The 17,974-nt window shown below is 41.0% G+C and overlaps 1 protein-coding gene across 3 annotated transcripts in view; it reads right to left on the bottom strand.

Moving 5' to 3' along the window:
• Nucleotides 1-17,734, bottom strand: part of LOC111245125 (uncharacterized) — a 37,842-nt gene extending 20,108 nt beyond the window's left edge. Inside the window, exons 1-3 of one of the 3 annotated variants that reach the window (XM_022793018.2) lie at nucleotides 17,526-17,734; nucleotides 10,431-10,574; nucleotides 4,761-4,812 (exon numbers count right to left, since the gene is read on the bottom strand). The gene's annotated coding sequence lies outside the window, so the exon portion shown is untranslated. Of the gene's footprint in view, nucleotides 1-4,760; nucleotides 4,813-10,430; nucleotides 10,575-17,525 lie in introns of those variants that run through there. The other 2 variants (XM_086982065.1, XM_086982064.1) reach the window with 2 other exon arrangements.
• Nucleotides 17,735-17,974: the final 240 nt, after the last annotated feature.

The following is a 17,974-nucleotide window of genomic DNA, read 5'->3' as shown; positions in this document are numbered from 1 at the left end:
AAAATAAAAAAGGTACTTAGATTGTTTTAGGATATAAGTTCCACATTAGCGGTTATGCTTAGAGGATAATAAAACAATCCGCACGGATTAGTTTTGATCTTCTGAAATTTTGAGCTCTTTCATTTGAAGGTTAGGCTGAAACATCCGAGTCGGAAGAATCCAACGATGAACCGATCAAACACACTAAGGCTTTTAGCTAGTTCTGAGACAGATTATCCAGTAAGAAATTCACGCTCAGTTCCCTTGAAGAACCTGATAAAACATTTCCAATCACAGACATTAATGATGGAAAAGTAACAACCTGTATTAAAATGTTTCCGAATCATTAGCACCGGACGAGTTCCAAAATAGGTTTTTTTAGATGGGTCACTTCTCGGCGAATTTTCTGTTTATGTCCAAGGATGTCTATCAAACCGCTATTTGTCTGTGTCACGGCTGTGACCATGTACTACATAATCAAGCTACATGGCTTTCAATAATAACAAACATTACCATAGCTATGTTTACTTAGTACCAATGCACTGTTATTTGTGATCTAGTTACATGTTCATTTTTACCTTTACCAACTTCGAGAACATTGGCGAGGCTGTAATAAGTCAGGTGAAAAAAGCTCCTGACCATCTAATACGTGTTTCTTAAAGGCAGGCTTCAGGTCTGGCAGAGCGATCTGATCGAACCCTTGTTTTATCTCTAAAGTTCCCAACTTGGTACGACAGCCAACGGGCCCGCACTGGGCAGATCATTTACGTCCCCGTTATGTAACCGCAGCACAGTTTTAAAAAACGCTGGAAGTTTAGGTTTACATTGCATGCTGGTGTAAAAAGGCATTTTCATATAATAATGGAGTTTCAGAGAAGTAACACTTAAAAGAAAGGCTGCTTCGGATAACTTCCGTAGTACGATCGACTAAAATCTCAGCAGTAAAGCCATCATCATCATTATCATTGAATTTATCACTATAAGTCTGCGGATGCTGAAAATGGCATAATCATGAGCCAAGAGTCTAAATTACCAGGGTGTTGATACCAGTCGCAAGTTTACATACCTGAACCTATAAGAAAAACACTACTTTTGACCGTTTCTAGCATTTCGGAGCAAAACAGCATATATATATTTCCATAATATAACCATTATTAAGATCTGATTAGCTCTGGGCCTTTTATATCGGTGGGGCGCGAAACGTTCTTCGATAATCAGAGACTCATCTATAAGGTTAACTGTTGGCAAAAAGTGGTCATTTGCTAACATCTATGTGCCGTGCAAACAGATAGGCCTAGTTGCGGTAGAAATCATTGAAGCCGATAATAGTTTCAGTTTCCAATCTCAAACCAGCCAGTAGTAGACTGACGATGCGTTTAACAAGATGACCCTGTCCTGTGATTACTCGTAATATAATTAAATATCCTATTTTAAATATGTACTATATTTTAAGACGTGTTTTAATAGAATACCATAGACAACGAATTGAATTTTGTACACAAATCCTGTACACATCCACCGTGTACACCGGTACATCTTCGGCACAAATTACCTAACCAGCTCGCAGCGTAAAATGTAGCGGTTGACACGTATCGTTGTCATTCAGTAGAAGGAACTCAAGTTGCGATAAACGCATTTTTGGAAAGGATTTAATGGAAAGGATATTTGGTGGAAAGCTGGCAACCGGTGGCTGATAGATGCCCGGAACCGAAATGGCCAATCCATCACCCGCTGTCTCACCTCAAAAAAGCCCACATTATTGTAGCACGATCGTTAGAACTGATCGGCAAACGTCCACGTGACGCTGGTGTCCCTCTGGTGCACTGAACGTGGTGCCATTACGACAGACAGAATGATTCGCGTTGAAAGTTCACAATGATCGAAGTGTTCTCATAGTCTATATTGTTATCTGTAAGACAAGTTTGTGTTGTATCTATTTGGTCACATGTTAACATGTAGAAGTTAACATGTGGCGATACGTAAGAGCGAAGTTTTTGAATTCGGGTCGATTTAGATTTTACAACAAGCAGAGAGCTGTTTAAAAGTACTTGGTATGTGTGTGGGATTTTGTGAATCATTCCACTATTTATATCTACATATATATACAACGACAATTTCGGACAAAGTAAGTTCGGGATTGACCTGGTCCCTGACTTTCCCGATCTGAATCCCTGGTCCCCGATGCACTCTGTGATGTAGCTTTCATAGGAAAACCGTCCCAGCATAGGCGTCAGATATTTCGTTTGAGCAATTTGGGTGCGAGAAACGTTCGTAATACTCGGTTTATTTTCAGCACGAGATAGCTCAGCGAATCATCTTCATCAAACAAAAAACAAGTAACATCTTCATCTGAAAGCGGCAGGCCACGGTCAACATCGGTATCGAATATCGTCCACCGCCAACTAAATCCCCCAAAAGTTGTATCCACAGAGAAATTAGTATGCACAGCTTCCCATAAGTGGAGGCAATCTTTGCAGCCTACACGTACAACTGTTTTCAACCTCATGCACTAGTCGTCTTCAAGCTGACGTTTAAAAACGGCTTAAAAAGGATGATTAGTTTGATTTTCGGAATCGATTAGATTTGCTCAATTACAATAAATCAACATAAACAAGCACCTTTTTCTGCTGCACACTGCACGCTTATTCGTCAGCCGGAGATGACCTGCACATTATAGTTGTATCAATGTCCAAACCTCAATATTAGCGGACAGCTCTCAGGGAAAACACGTCTTCAAACTGAAACACAGTGATCTGTTCGATTTCTACACTTGTAGCCTTTCTACAGATATCAAATATGCTCAATCACTGCGTACCCCAGATGAAATATACAGACCCAGAAGTACCGCTATGTGGGATCTTTGTCGAATTCAAACGTGTGACCTCGTTTCCTTTAACGCGACGAGATTCGTTGTATCTATGCTGTTAAAATGCCTGTCTTCACGATATGCACGTTGTTTATTTAACCGAAATTTAGTTTTAATTTAAATATTAATAAATATATTAAGTAGATAAATAAAAAAAATACATTTAAACGCTCTTATTGTGTTAAGTTTAATTGATGTCAGAATACCTGTTCACTACAAAATACATTGGTATAAAATACTGCACGAAAGGTACGGAAAATAAGTTTGAAGTCACTCTGTTTCTTCGCCTCGATCTGCCTGTCCGTTCTTATTTACATGGTGCAAACATAATCGGCCAACATAGGAAACCCTAGTCGTGCATTCGAAAAAACCGAACGCGTTTATAGTATGTTTGCTTCACTGTTTTCTCCAATCTACGGTTACCATAATGGATTTCGTCTTCTCCTCTGTCTAAATTGCTTAAAATATAAACGGACAGGTAAGCTGTAGGGGCTAGACGTAGGAAGCCAGTGCCGATACGCCAGAAGGGCAGCCTTCCCGTTTCCACAATAGTTTCCATTTGATGGTGTAGCTTATTTTCTGTATTGGATTTCTATTGGCATCTTGGTGTTTGCCGTTCAAGGTGAACAGGTGTTATTTGCGATGAAGAATATGAATGTCATAGAACGAAGAGTGATCACATGGCCATGCGTTCTGCAGTCCGAATATTTAACGGATGAATGCCTCGGTACTTAGCTCGAAGTGTACGAGACTGCCATCATCGGTATTGAATTGTCTTCCTTTTGAAGTATATCGTTCTTGTATAGCTTCCTTCGGTTATGCGACTCATGACGATTGTGTGCCGCTTGAAACGCGTCAGGTGTGCAGATATTGCGTATTCATAACGATAAAATGTACAGCTGCATCAAGTTCAATCACCGAGCATTTCTATACACAGGTAATAGAAGGGTCCTAACACAACAAAAGGCCTTACGGCCAATCTAGCAGAAGATAAACCTACGAAATATTGTAATAAAACTGATGATTATGGAACAGTTGAGGTATTTATCCGTATGTAAATTGGTTCGGTCGTCTTTTATTTCAAAGGCGGTACACGCGACCGATACGAAAAATGGGGGCACATCATTTGGCGAAGCAAAAGGCATTAGTAGAGAATTAGAATAGGACGTGACCCGCCCAGATCAGCGACCTGATATCAATCATTACTTTGATAATGGAAGACAATAATTAGGTAAATATCTGTAGTTCGTATATCTTAGCCAGCCAATCGTTATTATGTGCACACTCTGCTGCGCGTATTCACGCTATTACGCTTATAACCGATTATGGAACTCTCCATAGGATCCTACTGACTAAGGTTAAGTAAGGAGATATTAAGGCTACGGAAAAATGTATGGAAGCTTTTTCAGACTGCTTCCTTATGGCAACAACGCAGATGTATTACATAATGGCTATTAAACGCTTCGAGAAACAACTCTGCTAATGGAAGAAATGCTATGGTATTATATGACCTTGATGAGGTTTTTGTTAACGCTGGTTATTTATACATAATAGCGCGCTCTTCGAAGGCCAACTATTAGATGTGTGATATTACAGGGTAAAAATTTACAACGTTACGTAAGTGTAACCTGCTCTTGTTGTTGTGTACAAATTAACTTCTTCTATATGCAGATCAAGTTTTAGTTCTAATGATCTCTGACCGCGTCCCATACGACTGCAAAAAACCTAGTCGCCGGCGCCACAGATCAAATTAGTTGCGATTCATCGAAGATCGCAGTAGTGCCAAAATATATATAAATATTAATCCGATAAGATTCGAACGATGGCACAGGAACTAACAGGCTTAACTGCCGTTAAATATAAAATAGTTCCTTTTGTCGATAGGGGTTCAAGCTAACATATATTACGTACTAACCTAGAGACGATCATCAGCCCATCATCTGCGCAACGGACGCACATCACATCATCTAAAGTGAGATAAAAAAAAAACAAATAAAATAAACATATCAAGAGTTTTTTTTTTTTTTTTTTTTTTTTTTTAATACGACGCCTTCCTAGGTCGTTCGCAGGCCTCTGTATTATAATACATGCACACAATAAGGATGACGGTTCCTGATTCGCAAAAACCATTAGTAAGGACGACTCGGTTTTAATAGAAGTTGGTTTCTTGCTAGCTGGCGGTTTGGCATTTAGATAAGCTCGTTGTTGGCCTTAATGACATCGAACCTCGTGTATCGATAATTTAAAAAGTTCGTCTGGGGTCTTTAAATCTATAATGACCCACCACCTGCAGTTCGTTTGAAAATTGCGCGATCTGCAAAAGAATAACAGATATAAAAAAAATATCGCAGAAGATGAACATCGAGTAGTGATACACTCAGCCATATAATGTTTCAATAACGAATAAATAGAAAAACATACAATTTTATTATTAACATACATGGCCCTCACTTATGGTGTTTAGCTTCTATTGGATTATAGTTGGCATAAATTATTACATGTAAAGTTAATCAAGTTAGTACAAAGTAAAACCGCTATAACTAAGACAAGAACATCTGACCAGCTAACAGTCCCGCGTGCAATCTAAATTCATTTGTTAAATATGCACTAGCCACTATGATAATGGGCCATGAGAACGCTAAGGTGATTATGTCAAGGCATGTAACCCACTAGACGGGGTATCGTACACTATCGCTACGTGCAACTATCCTATACATCGTTAGTAAGCTATCTATTTAACATTTAACACAGGAAACACCAGCGTATTTTTCTCTAGGAGTCGGACCGTGTGAGATCACTTAAAATACGAGCAGTCGTACTATGTTCCAAAACAATGTATAATACAGCCTGTTTGTCGCAATGACGTCCTTGAATCTGTCTGGGAAGCAGAGATCATACGCGTTCTGTCAGCTAACTTTTCTCGATTACGACTTGTTGTATTTCACCAGTCGCACGTTGGCCTGAGTGGTTTTATCCTAAACAAACTGTTTGGCCTATCTTCATATAGCTCGAGTCACGCACGAGCATGCTTGCACGTGTATGATGACGTCAGATATAAAATGGCGAAAATTATAAGTCGTTGGGTATGGAGGTTGATAGAATAATCTTACGAATAGAGCAAACGAAGACTATTTATTCGATACAGCATAGATGCTATGGGCAGCGCTTATTAAAAATGTCTGCTGTATCTAAGAATCAATTTATTGCTTGCGATATGTATATAACTGTAGGTAAGCAGTTTTCCGACGCTTTTTAACACAAAGTGAAATCCAAGCAAATCGAATGGTACGTTACGTGGGTTTTGGCAGCAGCCTAGAACGAGCGATATGCACACGTATTATTAGTTATTTGTAATCTGTTGTAGCAATTAGGCGTCAAGCCAACCTAGTTTTGTACCAATTGCAAAAGTAACAGGTATTGTATTGAACGACGCATCCATGCTACTAGCAGACCCCTGCAATTTCGACGGGGATCTATTTATCCTATTTATTATATTATATGTCCTATTTATCTATTTATTCTTTTGCGACAAACTTGGTAAAGGGTTCAAAGCTGTTCCTTTCGTTTATACATATTTCCCCTCTGGAGAACTTGTTTAACACTTGAACAGAGCGTAGCTGCTAATCTGTTACGGCAAAATTCAGTAGGTATGTAACATGAAATTAAAGTTGTTCAAGTTTGCTAATACGATTCTTTTTATTTTCTTTTCTTCTTTTTCCTTTATTTTCTGAGATTTTTTAACGTTTTTTTTTGCTTGCTTTCAGCGCTCCAGTATTGAAGATACCAACAGCTGACTTTAAAGCGGATTGCTGTCTTTTAGGACTCTCAATAAGTTTCTATCTACTTTTTTGTTAGGGGTCACTTGAGAGGTTAAAAAGACTGTCTGTATCTGTTTTCTGAAATAATTTCTCCTTAGCGCAATACGAACAACAGAATTCTTCTTCTGCTCTAGTTTGATAGCAAAACTTATGTTTTGAGATGATCTCCTTTTCGCAATCGTGTTATTCCTATTCAAACGTAGTGCTAACGGATGTGATTTAATAACAAAAAAATCGAGGTAACATATATTAAGGGCAAGGGAAAAGGGTCGAGAACCTATAGGTTTTATATGGTCAATAGCCCTACAAGGATATCTTTGAGGTTCACTCCGTGATTCAGACATGTTCACGAAGGTATGGAAAGATGAAACTAAATTGAATATTTTAATTTAACCAACGAACACAATACGATCACTACCTAAAATCTATTATTTTCTAGATACCTTGATCGACATGACAAATTATTTATGCAGTCGAAATTATATTTGGGGTTACTAAGAGTACAATCACCATACGTTCTGGTGCGGCGTCACAGAAGCAAATAACACACGTGTTTAGCTTGCAAAGCGAACTGTTAAAATGGTGGAGCCTACTTTGACAGTAAATAATACTTGAAGTAATGATCTATCTTTTATCTATTATGTTGCACATATAGGCTCGTATAATGTTACGGCCTTTCAAGATTCGCTTGTGGACGATGATTGTCAATTTTACCTCGATACCAAACTTCTCGTGATATGCAGGAAGTACGATCATCGATATATTTACAACGTAACCAGGATCGGGGGAATTTTAGAAACAAAATCATTTTCTGTCGAAGGGTGTAAGCATTTATACCCAGTGGGCAGTGTCTAGTTGAAATTCACCGATCTACAGTACTGCCCCATCATGGCACACGTCGTAGTTTAATTATACTTGCAGCCCTGCCTGGAGGGACCAGGTAACCTTTAGGCCTATGACCAAGGTGTGATACGAGTTCTCCTTTTTGGCCTCCGTTTTCTAGACGATCAGTCGAAAAACGTACGCAAAGGCGATCGTACCTTAGACAGTTGGAAATCCATTTGACCGCTGATGCAAAACATCAACGATTCGACTGGCCAACGTACCACAACAGTTTGGAGGTTCGCCCTATTAGCTCCATGAATCACTTTTCGAAGATGTCTCATCTGGGTGTACGATACCACGCACGATGCCCTTCTTTACAGCAACGTAAGAAGAGTAAATTTTCATACAACGCGATATCCTACTTCACAGTAGGGGGACTAATACAAAACCTTGAGAACTTACAAACTAAGAAAACCACCAATCCACATAGGTCTACAACGAGCGTCTCAAGATGCGCCATCGTTCTGGCGTAATTAATACGTAATTACCGGCTGGAACACTTTCAGTCCAGTGGGAAGATGTTAGTAATTCTTAAGGCAAACGTCGAACCAACGGCGCTGACATCATAGCGGGGAATTACGGAAAAAAAGTGTTTACCGGTTGAACATCCACTTAGAGAGCGGACACGATATTCCAACGAAGTAGTAATATGGATACTGGAGAGAACGCTTCACAGAAACGGCCTGCATGACCCTGATGGCCGACGTCAAGAGAGAATTTGTCAAACTATGCAATCCGTTATACACCGTTTTAGAGCACCGTTTGACTAAACACTCAGAAACGTGGTTATGTTCATATTGGCCGAGGTGGGTATTTTTATGAGTGTACCCCACCTTTTATGCCGCGATTTTACAGGAAAACAGAGCCCAACCAAACCGGAAGCGACGAAGTTTAGAGAGAGAGGCAGGACAGCGGCCACTAGCACCTTGTGCCTTGTCAGGTCGCCTTTTGCCTATGTTAAACGCTTTTCATGTCGCCAATGACAAAAAGTGCTATTGTTGGTAGACGCAGGAAGGCAACGTTGTTTGTCGTTCGATTTGGGCTTGTTCGACCTAAAACTAAACTCAATCATAACCTATGGGATACGCTTCATTTGGGAGAATCTTACTGTAGAAAAGATTACTAGGGCTAGACATAATAACTCAAAATTGACTCTTGTATCATTTGGTCGGCTTGCCACCGTACCCCGAAAGCCTACACCATCGCTTTGAATTCTCAGCAACGGAAACCTTGAAGGCGGGCCGTAAGAACAACGAGCATTAATTTGCAGAAACTAATGGAGGTTTCTTTGATTTGAAACAGATGTGATCCAACGAGTAGAAAGGGACCAGTCGGCAAAACACACGCCTTACCGTCTATCGGTTCCACTATACACTCTGCAAAAAATCAGGTTCGCTAGAACGCTAACGATACATGTAGGCATTCCAGATGGAAATTGTAATGGGGATCATACCGCTCATTACTGCTGGTGCCATCTTTGTCGACATTTGGCAAATCGTTTGTTAATTTTTTTCTACTCAATAGGACTTGGATAACTTGTACGACATCAAGTGTTCTAAATACTCGCTCATTTATATTGCAGCACATGCGGATTAATACCATGTGTCGAAAGGTGCGTTAGGTTAGTATGGTCATTTTCCATCAGAACTGCTAAAACCTAGTTCAGATAATAATAATAAGTTGAGAATTTCTATCAGTTATCCAGTACCGTGTGTGATATCCATTTATCAACACTCAGTAGCAGAGAATGCGCAGCCTTTGCAGGCCCATATGATCAGGTGGTCGTTCTATCTGAACCGGAGTGCAAATTGGTGCCTTTTATTATTGACCTTCAATTAAACGCCATCCAAATGAAGTATGGCGGCTTTCATAATTCAACGTCCTAATCATTTCTTTATAGATTCCGTAATTGATATCTATATCATTTTTGACTGCAGTTTTCATATCTGACGCAGAGGGACGCCCTTAAGGCCAAAATGTACGTCGTACGGTTCAGGAATCGCCTAGCAAAAACTGTCCATACGCACATGACTGACAATGAGTCCTCAAACGTTGGACATGCCCTTCTACGAGGACGAAGTATTAGCCTTAATATAAAAAATTCCAAAACCGCGCCATTGAACGGCAATATAGCACCGCGTTTGTGGCATTGGTGCATGGGACTAGATGAATAGATTTAATTGTGTACAGTTAATAATCCATACATCAACATGCATCCAGGTGACCCGTGTGCACGCTCCATATAGACTACGGAGTCTCAGGAGATAGCCGATAGCAGTAAAAATGTACAAAGACAATAACAATAATTGACGAATTCGATTGTGTCTCTTCTAATTGTAACCCATGTAGTTCTGTGGCCTAAATTGGCCAGAAAAGCCAAGAGGCAGAGAAGATGAACTGTATGAGATCGCAGTGGCTAATTTTTCATACACAAAACGTTCGAACATGAGTCACAAAAACTGTGAACGTCTAAATTAATGCCGTTCGAACATTCTTACACTTGAGTACAGAAAAAAACTTATGGTACGTAAGTTGAAAGTTTCATATTTGTATAAGTTGTTAATTATCACATGTTTAACAGAATATAATGATAGCTAAAGACTATAACATATCCAACAATCTTATAGTTCAACGAATTACAGTATCTTGGCATATTCTCTATGTTATAGGCGAAAGTGGATTTGATCATACTAATTTCAACGCACGGAATGGTCATTTTGCGGGCTAATTCGGATCTGGATAACCTAAGCGTTAGCGGAAGTGATAATCGATAGGGGTCTAACGATGGCGTGTTTACTCTATTATAAATTCAGCTAGAAAAAAACGGTTTTTTACGACGAATACTCCAACTGCGTAAGTGTTGAGCTAGGTACACGACTTACCATTGGCTTTATACTGGGAACTAAGTTACAGGCAGGCACACCAAGGTCATGAGCGTCGAGTCTTGTCAACAGGCACTTGCCAATTGAACTACGTGCGTCAAAGCTTCCGCAGACGACAAGTGCTGAATCCAGGGTGCACGTAGTCTGCAATCACGAGCCGATGCAATATATACATCGGATAATAGTACATATACCACTATGAGTATAGATTTACGACAAATTTTACATTCACATAGCGAAGTGGACAGAAGGCGTCCTTAGCAAGTCATTTGTTATACATCCTTTAGGAAAAGTGGCTATTTCGGCAGTATCAATTCGTTTGTCAGGGTCGCAGCAAAGCTCGTATTTGTGAAAGCTGCTTTGGTTCAACATGAAGTTTATCTCCGTTCAAAAAGTGGACTGTGGTCTCATTAGGTCTTGGTCATTGAATGACGTCGTCGGGTTCAGTCGATTTGGTGACGCAATTGCCATCTTCTAAGCCTTGTTTCGTTTATCGCGACGGTTTAAATTGAGGATCTTGTTGCAACATTCTATATAACAAGGGTTTCGTCATCGCCCCCAGTCGCAAGCAGGGTTCCATATAGGGAAAATGCGCATATCCGAGTTTAGTTTGAAAAGGGGCGCCGTAACGTTGCCAATTAGCTACCAGTCTACACTCCAAGATACAAAACGGGTAATGATTAAATGATAACGGTCTGTAAACAAAAACGCTTCCATTCAAACGGAACCGCATGTGCGCGACTTCAACACCGGTGCAGGACAGAAAGAGGCGCTGGTGTCAAAAACCTAAGCATACAAAAAATCAAAGCTCCGTAATGGAATGCTAACCTCAATGTTCCTTCAACGTAGGCTTGCAGTTCGGAACAAAGCGTATTGCCGTTAGCACATACGTATGATCGACTAATGTTTTTCGGCCCACTCGCCAATCCCTTACTGGAATTCGAGAAGATATATGGTCTTGTCAGGCAAAATCACGGGCCCATGGAGTCTGCTGTCGAAATCACAGCCGGTTATGCTGGCGATGTAATTTTCTAGGTTAGGAAAGTGGCAAGAGCTATACCACAGTCGGTATCACATCGGACTTTATTGTGTGTGTGTGTGAAAAAGGTGCCCCGTTCCTTAAAACTTTAACCCGCACAAAATTGCGGCATACCTAGGTTAGCTAGTCGTTGCTTTGACATCCGAGTAGAATTGGACGCTTAGAATCCTGCGTTGGCCTCACACAAACACGTTCTTCTTTCATGACGTAATAAACGCTGCATGCTGCGTATATTATTATGCAATGCATAATCGAAACATTATTTTGTATGTTTAACTTAAATCTCGTATTATATCGTAGCTGCGAGCCGAAACGTAGCTTTCTTTTCTGCCTGGAGCGCCTCACAACTTCCGTATCTGGAGTTTTTTCAAACTCTGTTACTACGGAACTTGTGAGGTGTGCTTGTTCCAGGCCAGCTTCAATAGTGTAACCTTGGCAAGGGTCATTCGAATCTCGGATCTAAGAAATAGAAAGTCGTATGCTTCGGCGCTCGTAATCAATTCATAGTTCGGGTTACCGACGGCTTAAACACTGCGTCATTGAAGTTACGTGGCCCCCCCCCTTGCCCGCCGGTCTTGCAGCCAGCCGCTAACGGCTTCCTCAGAGATTGTTAGTGCCATTACTCTTGGCGCTGTGAAATGGATTGTATAAATCCTTTGCTGCTAACTTCACTGATCTTCTGTCAATGAACAAGATTTACTTGGGTAGCTTCGACGACGTAATACACCGTATTATAATTTTCGCCCAGTAGCAATTTAGAAATGTGTTTGTGTTCTTAAGATGCTTGGTCGCACAGTTATACATAAAAAAAAAACAACTAACAGATATTCTGTAGGGTGTCACTCTGGTCCGATAGCAGATGCTAAATACAAACAATTGCCAGCTTGCTACGAAGACAAACCTCTACTTTCTCGTAGAAACCGCATCGTTAACAGCGGGAACCATCACTAACATAAATGTTAACGAAAATAGGATAAGCGGTAGCGCAAAGTGCTTAGACGCGAATCAGTTAACGAGTCCAACAACGTCCAGTTACAAGGCGAAGTTTTAATCTACTAACATAAAAGAAAATTAATTTTTTTATTTGGGTTCTACGAGAAATACGAGCTTATTTCGAATAATTTAATCATCTGAAGCCTTCAGCCTCCCTTTTCTACCGGCATGCGACATTGAGTCCTGCCCACAAGGGTGGCAGGCGGAAATTCTTTGAAAGATTGTAATGAGCGCGTTGTTTAGTTCCTATAAGATGAAAGCAACTATAACTAGCTAGCTCAGCCAAACCCTACATCTCCTCGATATTTTCTGCTCGATTTAAGCACCTTACATTTTCCAAGTTTAGGCAATAAAACTTAAAGCGCCGTTTCTAGCGATCCCTGCGGCTATCCAAGAGGGCATTTAAGAGTTGACTTTAGCAATCGCATTGTACCATGGTACGTGTTCTCAATCGAAAAGTTGATATTGTTTTGTTGGTTGTCTAGGAAAGCATTTCGAAGCCCGATTTACAACTAAATGTTCCAAATTATGTACCCTTATATAGCCTTTGAGTGAAAATGGTAGCCGAGGACGGCTATTAGCATTTACTTCGTCCAAAAAAAAGCAAGGACTCTAATGCGGTGCGGAATATTTTCACGTGAAAATTCGTTATTGGCAGTGAGCCTGCCAATCAGGCTTACGTACTATCGAAAGCTAGACCATCCACTATAATTCGATGCTCCACCAATGAGTTACTGGTAAGGAAAGGCTATACCTAGATTTGTCCACTAGGCGACTGACGGTCCGTGATGTTTCCTAACCATGCCGAATCCAATAGACAAATAAAAAGGTCGAATTGTTTTTTGGTTGGCCGCTGAATCACCGGAACGCATTAAGTCATTGTGCCGCTTAGCTAGTCACGAGCCTCCCCGGTCAGACATTTTTTTGGCCCGATTGTTTTTCCATTCGATTAGGCCATGCTCGTTGCATGGTTCATCTCAATTGTAAGCGACAACTGCCTGTTTTAATGATACTATTACAAATAAGTAGATGCATCTGATTATCGCTTACACAAAGAGTTTCGATCATACGTTCTACTTACACTGTTTATTTACTGTCTATTACCTATCGCGTCGCTGAATAGACAAAAAAAAATATCCATATGGCCACACCGGTTCGTATGCCCAAGTAATACAATCGATGACTCGTCAACAACTGTAACCGTACCCCCCTCTACCTACGAATCAACATTAGACCAATTGGATCAGTTACTAGCATTGCCACGTGTGTATTGTTATCGGATCATGATACGCTCAATACCATTCGGCATTTGAATCTTTAAATCGTATAGCTATAGCTACCTGTGCGCACGTGGCGTAAACCGGTCGTAGTGATCAGGCGATAGGCAAATGCTCTCTTCTTACCCGAGACCTATCTACACGAGTGCTATCTTTATCGCAACGAACGCTTTCGCGATAGGCTAAAAGATTCGTTCTGTTCGAGAGAAGCAAAGATCTACTTTTTACAGAGAGCATATTCGTACGCATCGGGGCCTCGTATCCATTCGTGTTATGTATTGAACATTTAGTAGCGTTTAAAATAAGACGAGACGAAAATAAATACAGCGATTAGAATGTGCGTAATTTACAAGGATTTCTTTTTTCGGGATATGATTTTTATTCAGTTCCCATAGCTGAGCGGTACCCAGCGCCATGTGGACAATCCCCATCGTTTGATTGCCCCACTATTGGTCGCTTCGATTCCCCAAAACGTTTTCGGATCAACATTCGTCCGTGACTCATATACTACACAACCCAAACATTCGTGGATCTGCCTGTAATGGAGCACAGCTCATGAGTTTGGCTCTGCTGAGACAATGCGTAAACTGAAAACTTACGGCATTTGAAATTCTCATTAAGAAAAAGTTATATTATATAGTTAATAGCGTAGCAAACTTATTTCCATAGAAACGTACGGAGTTTGCCGTCCAAACAACGTACGGTTTTCGTAGCAACTTTTCAGATGGAGCCAATTCCTATTCGAATCGGAAGCCGTCGTCCTTAAACAATGCCCTACACTTCTGGTGAATGCAAAAATTTCGGTATAGTGTCTTTTTTTTGCCCATATACAATAGCGATTGGGATCTGCAATCTCTGTCTCTGCTTAAAACGACATAATATAACCCTATATCCCATAATATTTTAACGCAAACTACCTGTTTACTGTGTAGGGGAAAATCGTAATCGGCGGATATCTTTGTAGGTTTAGGATTTTCTAGGTAGCTATATTGCCATGTACATGCAACTGGTATTTACTCATCTTACTTAAAATACATTGATTGATTAATTGATTTGTATGAAAACACAACTAGGAGGTTCTTACGCAGATGGGGAGTCACCGTCGATATGGTTGCCATAATATATGATCTTGCAATTGGAATCTTATTTGTGAGATATGACATTATGTAGTCATCTAGCGGTACGTTAGGCTCAGTCCTATAAAAATATTTGAGCTAGCGTTCTACACCCAATACAATAGGCGACTTGTAAGTTTTATCAATGGTAGCAAAATTATTTACACTATATATAGCTGTGCACTCATAATATGTACACTATACGAGTGCAATATGCTTATTTCTACGTTGAATGTCATGACGGATAACTCCTTCACAACCTAATTTCAGTACGAGCGCCGGGGGGTAAACTCGAGAGCAGACACGTCGAGAGAGCCTCCATTTCAGCTTAATGAAATGGCGCTATCAGAGCAACCCGTCCGAGGCGAATTAGCGGACCCAGCAGCGACCTACACTGCGAACGAATTACTCCAATGAAAAGGGGTCACGATAAGATAAATATGTCTAACGTATCAACAGTAAACTATTCGCCGGCATGACCAGGAACTATTTCGGGCATCGAATAGCTTTACCTCATGTTGATCGTTAACCTTCGTCAATGACATTGCCTATGGGGTCGGCGAGATTGTGCTTTGTCTCAATTAAACGTCACTAGCGTTGCACGTTTTAAACAAAACGCGCAATATGTTTACATTGCGATTCTACCTTGACTCATAGATCGCAAACGACAAAAAAAGCGTCATGTAATTGTTGCTTGACGTGAACTTGTTTTTTTTTTTCGCTCCATACCCAATCTCCGACCGATTGGTCAGATCTTTTTCCCTGGAATTAACCCATCCCTTTATCCTCTGTCTGTGTTCGCATGCTTTTTTAAGCTACATATAGTAAATAGACCTCGCCGGCATCGCAAACACAAACCGTTAGTGGCATTGCTCTTACTGGCTGATTCTTTCACGTAACATCTACCAACTAACGATAGTGATAGCAGGTTCGTCCACGAAGTAAACGATAAACACCGTCCAACCGTTTTGGTATGGCAGTTTCAAGACATCAAACTGAGCCAGTGGCAGACCTACGCATTCCTACTTTGCATACGGGAAGTATCGTTTACGTGAGACGTTCACACACAGCCTAAGTCAACGCCCCTGGCTTCCTCTGCCAAAGCTTGCCCCTCTTGCCCCATCATCACACTGGTCGCCTGGCATTAACAATAACGGAATCCTTTAGGAATAGGCGGTATCGTCACAAATAGAGACCGAGAAAGGATTGCGAATCCTTCGTTAATTTCACGCAAGCGTCAAGCAATGTGTTGGGTTTTAGGACATAGGAACCCAATAGACTTGTTTAGGGGTATGACCTCGCTCCGCGTAAGCGTACGCATTCACGCATCCCACCCACAAAGGCACGCTGAATCTATCACACGGCCGGGAAGGCGAAGACATTCGCAAATAGAGTCAAAGCTTCCATGATGCGACTATAGCATAGAAAATGTTTCGGGATGAATCTTCTCGCAAAAAATAATATATTAAGTGCCCATTCTAATTCGGCAAGGCTTATCAAATGACACTCGATCAGATAGGCGTCCAATCACCGTTTCAACAAAACTAGCAGGGACCTGATCGTGCGTATGCATAATCAAAACACGTTCTCCAATCGTCACGGTGCAAATAAGGGGGCCTCCTAACCTGCAAAAGATGATCTGGTAGACAAATCTATCGCTAAGATTGAGCTCGTCAATTTGCGTCTCCCTACGTATCCCCGCTGGACGCTCGTACCCAATATGTATGATCAAATCAGTACAATACTATACGAAATCATCCTACATGTATAATTTGACCATTTTCGAGGCTCGACCACTCGTAAAGCTGCTTAATATTTGCATATAATTTTAACCCGATCTTTTTGATTCAACGGTAAAAGAAATGATAGCGCTTCCCATCACTAACAACAAATTGTTAGTTCCTTGTTTATACACGTACGTACATGTATGTATGCACATACACTAAACGCCCCATGCGAAAGCAGGCTATCTCTAAGCCATCGATGCAACGTAGCGGTGATCTTAGGTCAATAAATTTTACTCAACACTTATGAAAGTCTACAGGTTTATGTATCTAAGTATGTTCTTCATGTGCTCAGCCATTGTCGTTGTAGCGGCGATTCCTATAATAATCATGCTGTTGTTGATTTCCCGGCCCGTTGTTACTGAGTTTGTCGTATGTCAGCTGTTTTCTCTCACTGTTTGTCACGACCAGCATGTTATTCTCGGAGCCGTAGGTTGCCCCGTTGCCCATGCCACCGACTGATAATTAGACTGCTGTTTTCGAAACGCACTCACACCTATACGCTTTCATCGACGGCGCGTTAAACCTTCAGCACTGACATTTCACCACAAATGAATGCGAAGAACGTTTTCATCCAACTTCACGATTAAACTTGCTGACCACTTTGGAAGATGCTCGTTGTTGCTACTGTCCGAAGTCGACGGGGTTTTTAATTGTTTCTTTCGTTTCGTTTATAGCTCGACTTCTACCTGTTCCGAATGACCAAGCCTCAATTTCCAAGGGAACATAAACCACGCACTTATTTCTGCATGACGACTGAATGCCTTGCAAAAGGAAACAGCTTCAACAAGCTACAAGCAAGGGCCCCTTTTTCAATTAGAGATTTTTCGACTATACAAGACGGACATTAAGAGGAATACTAGAGTGTCTGCCGACTAGGCATCTACCTTATGCTTTTCCGCCTTACTTCTGTGCGTTGATCCGACGGGTTCAGGTTAGCCGTCAAAATGACTAGTATTTAATTGTATTGTGTTTCGTTAAATTGGACCTGCCAGCTGGTGAGTAGGGACCGGTGACGGCTTTGCCGGTGGCAAATACTTTTAGTGACCTTCAACGATCCGAAAAACATTACTCCTTACATTTGCTAAAAAGGCTTTCAACTGGACAAAAACAGAGCAAGCAAATGGACGCGGAGAAGACGCATGATTCACAAGACAAAGATGGCGGGAAGCGGTACGAAAGGGTGACTGCCGCAAATGAGATGGTTCGTCGTCGTTTCGCGCAAGCCGTTAGCTTACAGCGCGTCTAAAGTCTAACTGATGGTGAAGATAGAGGACTGCTTTAAGTGTTCGTTAAAAGCAGCGGGACAAGGTAAGGCGCTCATGACAGAGCGAAT

This window comes from Varroa destructor, unplaced genomic scaffold, assembly GCF_002443255.2.
Source record: "Varroa destructor unplaced genomic scaffold, Vdes_3.0 BEIS01000002.1, whole genome shotgun sequence".
Lineage (NCBI taxonomy): Eukaryota > Metazoa > Arthropoda > Arachnida > Mesostigmata > Varroidae > Varroa > Varroa destructor.
This window is presented reverse-complemented; position numbering and strand designations above follow the sequence as displayed.